We start from the raw sequence: 11968 nt of genomic DNA, 5'->3' as shown, positions 1-11968 counted from the left end.
CCACAGGATCTCAGGATTAGAAGGGACCTTCAAGATCGGATATTCCAACATCATCTGGAATGATCCAGCCAAAACCCAAAATCCTCCAACAGTGGGGAATTCATTACCTTTCAAAGCCGTTCATCCTTTCAACTTTAGCAAAGGTAACAGCAAAATTGTTTGGTCTATTTATATTTCTTAAACTATTTTTTTTCCCCTGACAGAGAATAAAGATGCTTGGAGTGGGTTTAGTTTCATTTTCACGAACAACCACTCTACTGTACCGAACCAGCTCAGGGATGGAAATACCCACACGGAGCACTGCAATTTCCAAGGAAGCATTTACAGGGATGTAACCATGCCTATTTCAAATGCCCTATTGCTTGTTATTTTTTGAGACACGAGCGCGGGGGAGCCTGGAGAGAGCCCTGCCCAGTGAGTGGTCTTCTAAGCAGGGCTAATCCAGACTCTGTTTTTACTTCTCTGTGGGCCTCAGAACCTTTCATTGAGTTTCTTAGTTCAGCTGTTCTAATGGGTTGAGAGTCACCAGTCTGCTGTCTGACACGATTTTTAGAGCGTGATGAACAAGAAAAGAGGTTTCGGCTCACAATAAACATCGGAAGCTTCCCCGCCTCCTCTGTAGATACCTAATTTAACACACAGAAGGACTCTTAATTACCTCTATTTGGGTAGAATGGTAAGTTGCTACTGGAAGTCATTTGCAGTAGAGTTTATTTTCAAAATGAAGCAGCCAGAGAGGTTTTTCTTCCTTGGATAGAAAAGAGGTGTTTTAATTAGGACCCTGTCTCCACCTTATTCTTAGTTTTGTTTTTTGGGTTTTTTTTTTTTTTTGGTTTTGTTTTTTTTGTTTTTGTTTTTGGTTAGGCTACCATCATGTTATCAGAAACACTCAGACACTTCTTGTTAATATTGTTGGCTAAAAACACAGTGCATCTTAACCCCCTGTCTCCCCTCTCCCCACCGGACACTCAAACCTTACGGGATGAAAATTTGTTTAATGAGACGACTGCCTAGCCCAGGACAGGCAGTTCTAAGAAACCTGGGTTGACAGTATGAAACATCCTGAGGGGGACATCAATAAGCGAAAACACAGGGGCGAATACACAAGCTGGACCACAAGGACGGAGAACAAGACCTGTTTAAAACACTTCTTGGGGCCATGCGCTTTGTTTTTGCTTCCGAAGTCCTCATATTTCAGAATTTATTTTCTGGAAAAAGAAAGGATTGGCTCTGAAAGTTTTAAGGATGTTTATCTATAGCGTGATATCAACGAGTTCTCTGGCATGTTTCATAGGCTAAGCTAGGTGCTACAATTCAGTTCCAGAAGGTCCTGGCAGACACTGTGTAGGGGTGCTTTCTCAAAAAACAAATTAAAACAAAAAAGAGGAAAAGAAAAATTCCAGGAGTATTGGTGGTTAGAAAGAAAACTGAAAAGAAGGCGGCAAAACCAAATGTCAGGCAGGTCAACTGGAAATAAATCTAGCAAGGACTCAGCTTCCTACTGCAATGCTGTGGCCGAGTAATTAATGTTCCTACGACTTAATTCCACTAGGATTTGTTGGACACCTCGAGTATATGCTCATCACTGGGCTAGGCCCTGATGAATCATAGAGATAATCTGATCCCCATGACTGTTTGAGGGAGAAAATTGCTTTTTTTACATCGTGACTCAGGTTTTTATGTCTCAGCTGGATACATGTCTCTGATGAGTGAAATAATTATAGGGAGCACATATAAAAATGTAGATTTATGCATAATAAACCCTATTATATACTGATACTTCTTGGTTATATAGCACAATTGACTTGACACTTTGCAGAATTTAGTCTAATTTTCTACCTTTTCAGAGAACAAGCTGTGGTAAAATATACATATTTTTTTATGTTTATTTTTGAAAGAGAGAGAGAGAGAGAGAGAGAGACAGCAGGGGAGGGGCAAAGAGAGTGAGACAGAGGATCCCAAGCAGGCTCTTGCTGTCAGCGCAGAGCTGGATGCGGGGCTCAAACTCAGAAACCGCAAGATCATGACCTGAGAAGCTCAACTGACTGAGCCACTCCAGGTGCCCCCGTGGCAAAAGTTTTCTAGCACCGAGGGAGAGTGATAGGTCACCCTACTCCCAGAGAATCAAAAACAAAAACACTCCCTGTGTGTATCCCTTTGGCTTCATAAACCCTAGAGGATGTGGCTTAAGTTCAGGAAGGTGATCTCCGTAGACCCAAGTATGTGATGGCTGATCTTCCATTGTGCACGTGGGCACTCTACACTAATTGCCTTGAATTTGATATATAATTCCCAGAGACATTCCTGGAGTCAGTGGAGAGAGACAGCCTTTTCCTCTAGCAGCTGTGCATGAGCCTGGGGATGGGCCTGGGGATCCATTCTAAGCCATGGTTGTATATCTAGAACATGGTTGTATATCTAATAATATGAAGTTGACTGAACTAAGGGAAAAGGAGTTTTCTATTTTGTTTGTGCAAGAGAACATTCTGACCCTATCCTCCTGGCCTCAAAAATAAGTTCATCTGCTTCTTCTGTAGTCTCCTATTACAATAATGAAGGAATAAAGTGTCTTATTCTACATGATAGGACTGATTAGGAAATTTATTTTATTTTATTTTATTTTTAAGTTTATTTATTTTGAGAGAGAGAGAAAGAGAGTGTGAGCAGGAAAGGGACAGAGAGAGAGAGAGAGAGACAGAGAGAGACAGAGAGAGAATCCCAAGCAGGGGCTTGATCCCACAACCATGAGATCATGACCTGAGCCCAAAGCAAGAGTCCGATGCCCAACCGACTGAGGCACCCAGGCACCCCAGGAAATTTATTTAAATACTAATTTTTAACAAACATACCAGCATAATAGATTCAAATACTTATCTCCTTAAATATGTCACAGGCACTACATGCTTTCATAAAATAAGACCAATTTTCTTGTGAATTGGTTCTTTACGATTAGTTCCAAAGGTGGTATTTGAGAGAAACTAAAAGAAGCTTCAAAGTAACCAAAATAATTGTGTTGACATCAAATAATTGATCATCTGTATGGGTCTGACATTATGGTAGGCCTGTTAGGGATCTTTTCCACCTTACCTTCCCAAGATTTCTGTAGGGTAAGTATGACTACTCTTATTATAGAGATTACTTAGGAACTATACTATGGTTAGGCAGTGACTCCCCAAGAATAAGGAAGAAAACCAAATTAGTCCCCCTAAAACATTTGTGAACATTGATGCTTGATTTGCTGTGTAATTCTTCTGATACCAGCAACACAGCATACCAAGAAGTACCGAGGATACAAAATCGAAGACTGGAACCTTTAGTGTGAAGTCACAACAGTAGGGCTGAGTGGTCCCACAACAAGATGGACACACAACAAGATGGACAAGCCCCCTTCCCTGAGGACAGAATGGGTGTCCTTGCACTCTGACATTCCCACCTTTCTCCATGTGACCATGAGTGACAGGAACCACACTCCTGCTCTGTATTTAGTACCAATGATACTAATGGAATGCTTTGACCCTAACAGGTACTGAAATAACACCGATCCACTATTATCTACTTCAAGAATCACAAAGACTGACTCAAGAACAGTCCTTCAAGTCATAATGCCCTAGTACCTATTCATTCCCATGAGACACAATTCTAAAACTTGAGAGCACATCAGAATCACCCAGAGGACCTATTAAAACAAAGGCAGGCCCATGCCCCCAAGCTTCTGATTCAGTAGGTCTGTGGTCAGGCCTAAGAACTGGCATTTTTAACAAGTTCCCAGGTGATGTTCATTCTGCTGATCCAGGAACTACATTTTGAGTTCCCGATAGGCATATACGATTTAACTGTATTTAGAACATCCGAAGTCAGAAATTAACAAAGAATGATGAAGGGAAGCAGAGAAGTTTTTCAATCAGGCTCCAAATACAATTTTTTTGGAAGAGTCTTGAAACATTAATCTCTTAAATATTAAAGTGGTAGTGATGACAACATGTTGGATGAGCCAAAGTTTGGCTGTATTTTCCACTGGTAATATCTGCCAACTATTGTTCACTGAAAGCCTTTTACAGACATGTAGAGAACTAATACGAGTTATTAATTTAAATGTTTACCTTCTACTACTTAATATCTTTGATTGTCTTCAGCCCTGGGATCATGCAGTCTTGGCCCTTCACCAGGAAGAAGCCTGGAAGGCTCCTTAGAAGAAGTGTGCCTGTCATGCCAGCCCTGGGCCAGGTGCTGGCCATTACCTTCAACTTTTTGAAGTGTCATTCTCACCCAGGTGCTACAGATTTCTGTGGCATCTGAGGCTCCTCCCATCCACCCATCGTCTTTCCACTTCTGCCTCCTTATTCCACAGATCATATGGTTAAGAGAACATTACTGAACAATTCATAGTCCTTCAAACAATTTCCTGGGGGTGCTTCCCAAATGGTCAGAAGTATAATGATCTCTCTCTTCAATGGTCTCATTTGCTCCTACATTTCACTTCACATGTTATGAATACAACTTCAAGAAGAAGATTACTTTAACATCCCCAGTCTTCCATGAATTCCTCTGATTTTCTTTGGCAATGCACTTGCTCAAATAGAACTTCTAGGCAAAAGACACTGCTGCATATTTTATCATGAAATCGAACTCTTCATTATTTAGTAATGTTCACATGGGGTGTTGAAATAAATGAAAACCAAATTAATCACACTGTATGTTCTTACACAGGACTTTTAAAAACAGGGTGAAATCCATCTCCCAAGAATCACAGAGTTTCACCATACTGAAAAATGAGACGAGAGCTTGAATTAAAAAAAAAAATCTCCTCCTCTTTTGCAGATGATAATAAAGAAAAGTAAGACGAAAGCAATGAAATAAGAGTGAGTGGTGGATTGAAACTGTTCATCATAAAATATTTGGGTGAAATAATAGAAGGCTCCCTCAGTCCTACTACAAACAGGGTCTGGGATTAAAACAAAAAAGTCAGGACACAATGGAAAAGGAAAGTGCGCAAGTTAATTAGCCAGCAGGATACTTTTCATTTGGGGGTAGACTGTGGTGCTGTAAGAAACCATGGGTCTCCAGAAAGATCCCTTCTAATGGAGCCCAACAATTAGAATCACGAGCTGCCTTTGTACCCGGCTACACAACCTCATGCCTTTAAAATAGATCTGTCACTAATGACTGAAGGCTGCATGCAATTTACCTCACTTCACAACCATCTGCTGAGTATTCTTAGTTCTGACTCTGGTTGAAAGGGACCTGTAACGAGGTTTCTGGGTAGACCCCCTCTCTTTAAAAGTCCGTTAGACTCTAATGTTTAGAGAAATGCTTCTGATCCACAGAAACCAGACTGTGTTCCCCAACAGATGCTGCGTGCTTTTCAGGGTCCGGTGGCACCAAATGCTCCACGAGGGGTCTCTACTCCAGGGGATGGGAAGGTGGGCAAGCAGTCTTGAGGAGCTGCGAGTTTAAAATGGTGCACATTTCACTTGTTCTGGGATTTCTAAAATCTCATCTGGCTCTCATCTCTGGAATGGCAGCACACAAAGACATTTATCACCCCTTCTGGAGTCAAATACTTACTCTACTAGGGGATTGGAAGGGACCTGAAGAGATCATCAAACCCTGCCTTACAGCAAGAAGAAAGGAAACGAAACAAAACGAAACGAAACAAAACAAAACAAAACAAAACGTAGTCTCCAAAAGTTTATCTTTTCAGATCAATTTCTCTCTCAGAAAACCTGAGAAGTCAAACGACTCAAAGTTAACATTCTGTGCCCCTCTGGCGTGTCTTTACACACCCTGCCAAAGTAGAAATGGAACTATAGGCAGATTTAAATCTGGTCCTTAAATCTAATCTCGTTTACGCGCTCAGGGGCACATTTGAGGCAATATCATAACTGATTTTCAAAACTGATTTTGGTTTTACTCTTTTTTTTCAAGTGTGAGAAAAAATATAACCCAATAGTTGGCAGGGGACATCACAGACTCTTACATGTTATTATTGGCAAGAATGGAAACTCAGAAATTTAAAAGATGAGATTTTTTTTCTTTGCCAATTATGTTCATTTGACAAAAAATGTGTTCTATATGTTTTTAATAAAAAATGACTTTTTCACTTACTCCAGATTTTTCAGTCACTTTATTAATGTGTATCAAGCACCTGCTATCCGCTAAATCTAGACAAAGGAAAGATGGTCTAGACTTAGCATTAAATTTTGGCAATTTGGTAGCTGCTTGAGCAAATTAGGGTGCCTTAAATAAAACTGCTTTTATATTCTTTTGAGACTAAAAGGTAAAAGTGGCAAAGAACAAAAATAATTTCCTAAAAATAGAGTATAATATTTCCCATCATAAGTTAGCACACCAGAAAAAGGCAAAAGGCAATCCTTAAGTCTCTAGCAGGACTTCATTCATTGTTATCCCCTTTCATTGGTGATCTGTTCTTGAAACTTCTGTCAATTCTGACTCCCTTCTCTCACATTTTCTCCATATAAGTCTCTTCCTAAATCCTGCTAATTCACATTTTGTCATTGTCTATTTCTTCTGCCTACTGATAGCCGTAGTATAGAGATGTCCGATACCTTGTATCTGAGCACTTGAGCAGCCTAACTTTGTTTCTCCACTTCTCTCTCATTTTCACTGTGTTTTGCACAGAAGCCAGATGGTTTCCTTGGTGCACTAGACTGTTTTTGTTCTGTTTACCACCTGAATCAAATACTCAAAGGGCTTCTCCTGAAGCTCTATGGTTCTGCGCATGCTTTCTTATGGGCAGAGGACATTTGGGGCAGTCATAAAAAACTGTGAAAGGGATGAAGTTATTTCTGGAGGCCCCTCCCCACCTTTTCTCCCCTTCACAGTGCGAGAGGAAATTGACATGACAGCTATGCCATCCACCTGAGAGACCAGACATTCAGCCCTCCATGCCTGTGCTTAAGTCAGAAATACAAAGAAGACTAGCCAGAGTCCCCGACCCCGCCTTCAAGGAGCTTCACAAGAGATCACTATAAGTTTGCAGATGGAGAGAAGCACATTCTAGAAAAGGCTTATAAGGAGCAGGATGGGGGCCTCAGACATAAGCAACTGCGGGGCATACTGAGCACGGGAAGTAGAAATAGTCACATGGCTCTGAATCCAGGGTAAGGGACAAGAGGGGAATGCGAACATGACATTCGTGGTGAGAGAAGAGGTTGGAAATGGAGGCAGAGGTCAGATTACTTGAAATCCTTGCTAGCACGATAATTCTTTTGGTTTACTATGTGACTGTCTTTTTGGAGGCAAGAGGCGTGGAGAATCTGTGGGAGTCTTCCTAAAATATGTTCTAATCTCAGGGAGTAAACTGTTATCCCTCTGTGAATAAAGGGCACCTCCAGCCAGGCTGCAAATGAGGAAAAGCAAGATTTAGCCAGAAATGTATGGAAGATAATGGGACAGTGAATTATAAAAAGTGGAATCTCTGAGGAAAAAAAATGCTCTCTCATCTCCCTAGTCAACACACACACACACACACACACACACACACACACACACACACACACATTCATACACAGTTACAGGCTCCGTTGGAGCTACCTCACTGTCATCCAGACATGAACTGAGTGTACCACATGCAAGGCAGGGGGCTGCACGATGATGCCACTGAGACAGCCTAAGTCTCACATTGCGCACCCTCCTCTCCCCTTAGATCAAGCACTTTCCCCAAATTAGTCATTTTGCCCCTTTGCCTTGCTGTAAATGGCAAGGGTCGCGTGCTAACACCGACCTGGCTTAGAGAACTCCTGATTGAGAAGAGGAATGTTTTTGGAGCTTTAGTTCAGCCCATCTGTCTGCAGCTGTTCCCGGCCCCCCACTTCCATCCTCCTGTCTCAACACTCTAAAGAAGCTTGGGACCTTGATCTCACTTTTCCTGTTCCTTCTGCCTGCTCATGCATTTCCTCTTGTCAGGACTCTGCCCCTGCTCCTTACTAGTGGATGAGGAAGGGACTGGGTTGTGGGACAGAATGACCCACAGCACCGGAGCTGTCCCTTCCTAATCACAGCAGAACAATAGAGGAAGGTCCAGACAGGCTGGTTCTGGCAAGCAGGGCCCTCGGGGCACAGGGCCCTCAGCCTAGACCTGTTTAGGAGGATATGGGAGCTTTTGATTTTTGGCATGTGTCATCCATGTGCAAAGACTAAACAGGGGACACTCCAACACGGATGCTATTTACAGATACTGGAAACAAATAAAGAAAACAAACCCAGGATTTGGGTTGGCTCTCTGAAGGCAATGCCAGTCACAACCATTTTCCAGATCTGTATTTGTACATGTATGTATCTACACATGATTTGTCATCTACACACATATACATATATATAGTATAACTATTAGGTGCCTAGTGTGAGGCATATGAGGATAAGGTGTAGTCACTGCTTTCAAGGAGCTCATCCTATGCGTGTGGAGACCAAGCGCAATGCGGAGGCTTGCTCCTGCCAGCCGGCACCCACTCACGCCTGCTCAGGAGAGCGGACGATATGCCAGCGTCTCTTCCCAACTCCCTGTTCAGTGACGTCACGTTGATAGTTTTGGGCTGACCACGAGAAGAGTATTTATATACATCAGGATTCTTCCTCCGGAGACCTGGTTATTATTTGACTATGCATATCATTAATGTGATAAATCAATTTTGTTGTGAATTTTATTTGATCACAGGTGCTTAATTCTGTTCACAGTCATACCCAGTCATCTGTTACTCACACAGCACCGTTTTTTGTCTTCAAAGGAAGAGAGATGTGGAAAACTCTCATAGAGAATAAAAAAGAAACTCCCTGTCTTAGTATTCAGGGGTCTTGATGGCCTGATCCCAGCTCTCGCACTCACTAGAACATTCAGGCTGAGTTAGAGGTCTTGATCCTCCCCTCCTTGTCCCAGGCAGGCCAGGCATTTCTCCTTCCTTGTGTTCCCACCGACACTGACACCTCTCACTGATGAGTGAGATGTGCCTCCCTATCCTCGTCCAACTCAGTCTTCAGGACAACTGGAAGACAACATCAAGACAATTTCCTGATGCAGCAGAAAGTCCACCAGACCCTGTTCTAAGCCCTTTGTATCAATTTAGTTAATCCTTATAGCAACTATTCCCGACTACTCTCAGCTCCATAGTAAAGACGACAAACGAAAGCAGAGAAAGTCATGCAGCTGTTAGTGGTAAAGCTGAGATGGGTATCGGTGCAGCCTGACTCCAGGCTCCGTAAATCGAACCGCTTTGCAAACGGCCTCTCAGACGGACGGGGCCTCGGGTGTGCCATCTTGGAGACCACAATCGTGCCTCCTTTTTATGACTCCCCACATTGCCTTGCGTTCGTAGTAATCGCTTCTGCCATCTTGCCCCATCGCCTCAAAGGCTGGGATTTGGGGGTCTGTTTCCCCCAGATGTATCCTCCTTGCATTGCGGGGCCTAATGGGATTTTGTTCACTGATTCGGGTAATGACCTTCTTAAATCTTCCTCATCCTTTTTTCACCTCCTCTCTAAACTCACCAGAATTTTGGACATATATTGGACAGATCTCATGCATCCTTGATGGACCTTACAGAGATATCAAAAGTTGTATCTTTCTTTTACCAAAAACCAAATAATAATTAGGAGAAAAAATAAGTGAAGAGCTATCAAAGGCAACAATCCTCTGACCTCCGAGTGTGCCGCCCCTCGTTTGCACCACATCCCTCACTCTCCTCCCCTTTAAACTATGACGAATAAATTGGGTTCAGTTTGTTCAATTTCAATGACTCCATTGCTTCCACAAGTTACAGAGACTGGGAACCTGCCTGAGATTCCCTGGCACCCAGCCAGGATCTGTCTCTCAAGTATTTCCCTTAAAATTATGTTTTATGTGAATTAGGTACAGATTCACAATTTATCTCAGTACCTTAGAGCATGTGGGCACGGCCCCTTGGTAAACAGATACCATCATGAGAACTCTTTCCAGTAGAATTCAGCACAACAGTACAACAGGGAGCTGAAATCACAGGTCTGAACAGGTAGCACTGGAGATAATTTCCAAACTCAATTACATTCTTTGCTGACGTGAATACACATACCCCTAAAAGGCAGTTTCAGTTGTGGGTGTCAAATGAAACCTAAAGTATATTGAGCATTGCTGATTTCCTTCTTTAATGTGAACTCATGAATATTTTGTATCATTTTAAGGTCCAAAGACAGTTTGCATGGTCCAAAGCTTGGCTCTCAATTACTGCTTCATTTGCCTGTGTTTAGCCATCACCGTGTCTCTATTCTTGTCTTCTTTTGTATATAAGCTACTTCTTTACTCATCTCGTGGCCCGTGGTTGATGACTGTTACTGAGCTTCACTTTATAGGGCCACTTGATTTTAGGATATGATGATCTCGAGTAAACTTTGGGAAACCTTTGGTTTTGGTTTGTTTAATTTCCACTGATGGCCTCAAATAAATAATACCTAAAAAAACAGCAGCCATGACCTCCTGGCATAGAGGAGGTCCTGCCCTACATAATAGTTTTTATGGTATTATATTGGTGTCCTAAAACATTCTGAATGCTGCATGGACCTTAAAGTGATAATTGAACACAGTTAGCTCACTGCAAAAGGCCTTGGCCTGCAGAGACCGCTCCTGCTGAGAGTCACCTAAAAGGGCCCCCAGGCTGCAAAAAGGCCCCCCACACAGAAGGAGCCCACTGGGCAAATGCCTCCTTGCCTCAGGGCCAATCCTAGCCTGGCAGCTCATAAACACCATTAGCAAAGCCTACTGCTGAGTTATTATGCAGCACAAGGATGCTTGAAACTGCTGGTTGGTATTGTTGTTTTATTTCTTGCTTGCCTGGGTCAAAGTGGCAACATTCACTTGAAAAGATCAGGCAATTTCAACTCCTCAATTGTTGTAGAGGGTAAGAATTATACACAGATTTATTACATGTTGTGATTTTCCAAATCTCCAATGTGTCTATTGTATTGGACGGTGTCGTTGGTCAGGATAACTCAGCAAGCTAAGCAAAAAGGAATAGAGTGGAACAAAGTTAGGATTTTTTACAAGATTCAACCCAACAACTAAACTGAGACATTTTATTCCCTACACTGTACAGGGAGTTAAACCACATACTGCAAGAGACCAAAGACTAAATTAATCACTCTTAACCATCCAGCCTTACTTTTAGGATTCAGTGTTTCTTTTTATCCTTTCTTCCTCTATCACTGTCCCACCTTACCTACTCCTAAAAGTCATTAAAAGTTGAGATGTTTAAATGGCAACTGAGAGACACAGACGGTAACATTAAGCCAACAGTTTTTTTTTTAAACATAGACATCTAGTGTTTTGTAATCATAATATTATGATTATGCTCTTGAAATAAGACACTATCTTCCAGGGTCTTTCCTGTTAATCTACCTTTCTATCACCTGATCCATGACATTCATATGTGAAAATCTAAATGGAACATTTAGGACATGAGTTTCAGTTCTGTTTTATTTCTAGGGAGAAAAAAAGTTTCTGAGGAAATGACCCAATAATCCTACATTGTCACATTCATTAGGGCTCAGTGGTGTTGATGACACTAAACCACTCCTGCAGAACTGGAGTTTGAGACTTATTCTTTATGGGTCGAATGCGATGAACTCTCAGTGGTAGTTGCTGACCTCTGATTCATGCCATCTTGCAGCCGGCTTTCCGGAATGAGAGCATCCTTCACGGCTTTGTTCTTTCCTTGTGTAGACCTTGAAAAGCTGAGGAAACTTCGTGGAGGGATGGGTCTCAGTGAGGCGATCGGACTTGTTGCTGGAATGAATATTTAACTTGATTGGCTTTCTGCTTCCATAATCATCAATCCTCCCCTGGAATTGTATTCACATTTTATGAACTCTCTGTCTCTTCAGCTCCTTTGATCTACAGACATTGTCTTCCAGTTGGGCATTTGCCTGCCTCCCAACTCATCAGCCCCGGAATCCATCTAAATAATGTGCTACATAAGAACTTAGT

This window comes from Neofelis nebulosa, chromosome 3 (genome assembly GCF_028018385.1).
Source record: "Neofelis nebulosa isolate mNeoNeb1 chromosome 3, mNeoNeb1.pri, whole genome shotgun sequence".
In the NCBI taxonomy this organism is placed as follows: domain Eukaryota; kingdom Metazoa; phylum Chordata; class Mammalia; order Carnivora; family Felidae; genus Neofelis; species Neofelis nebulosa.
The sequence above is the reverse complement of the archived record's forward strand: the minus strand, read 5'-3'. Positions refer to the sequence as shown.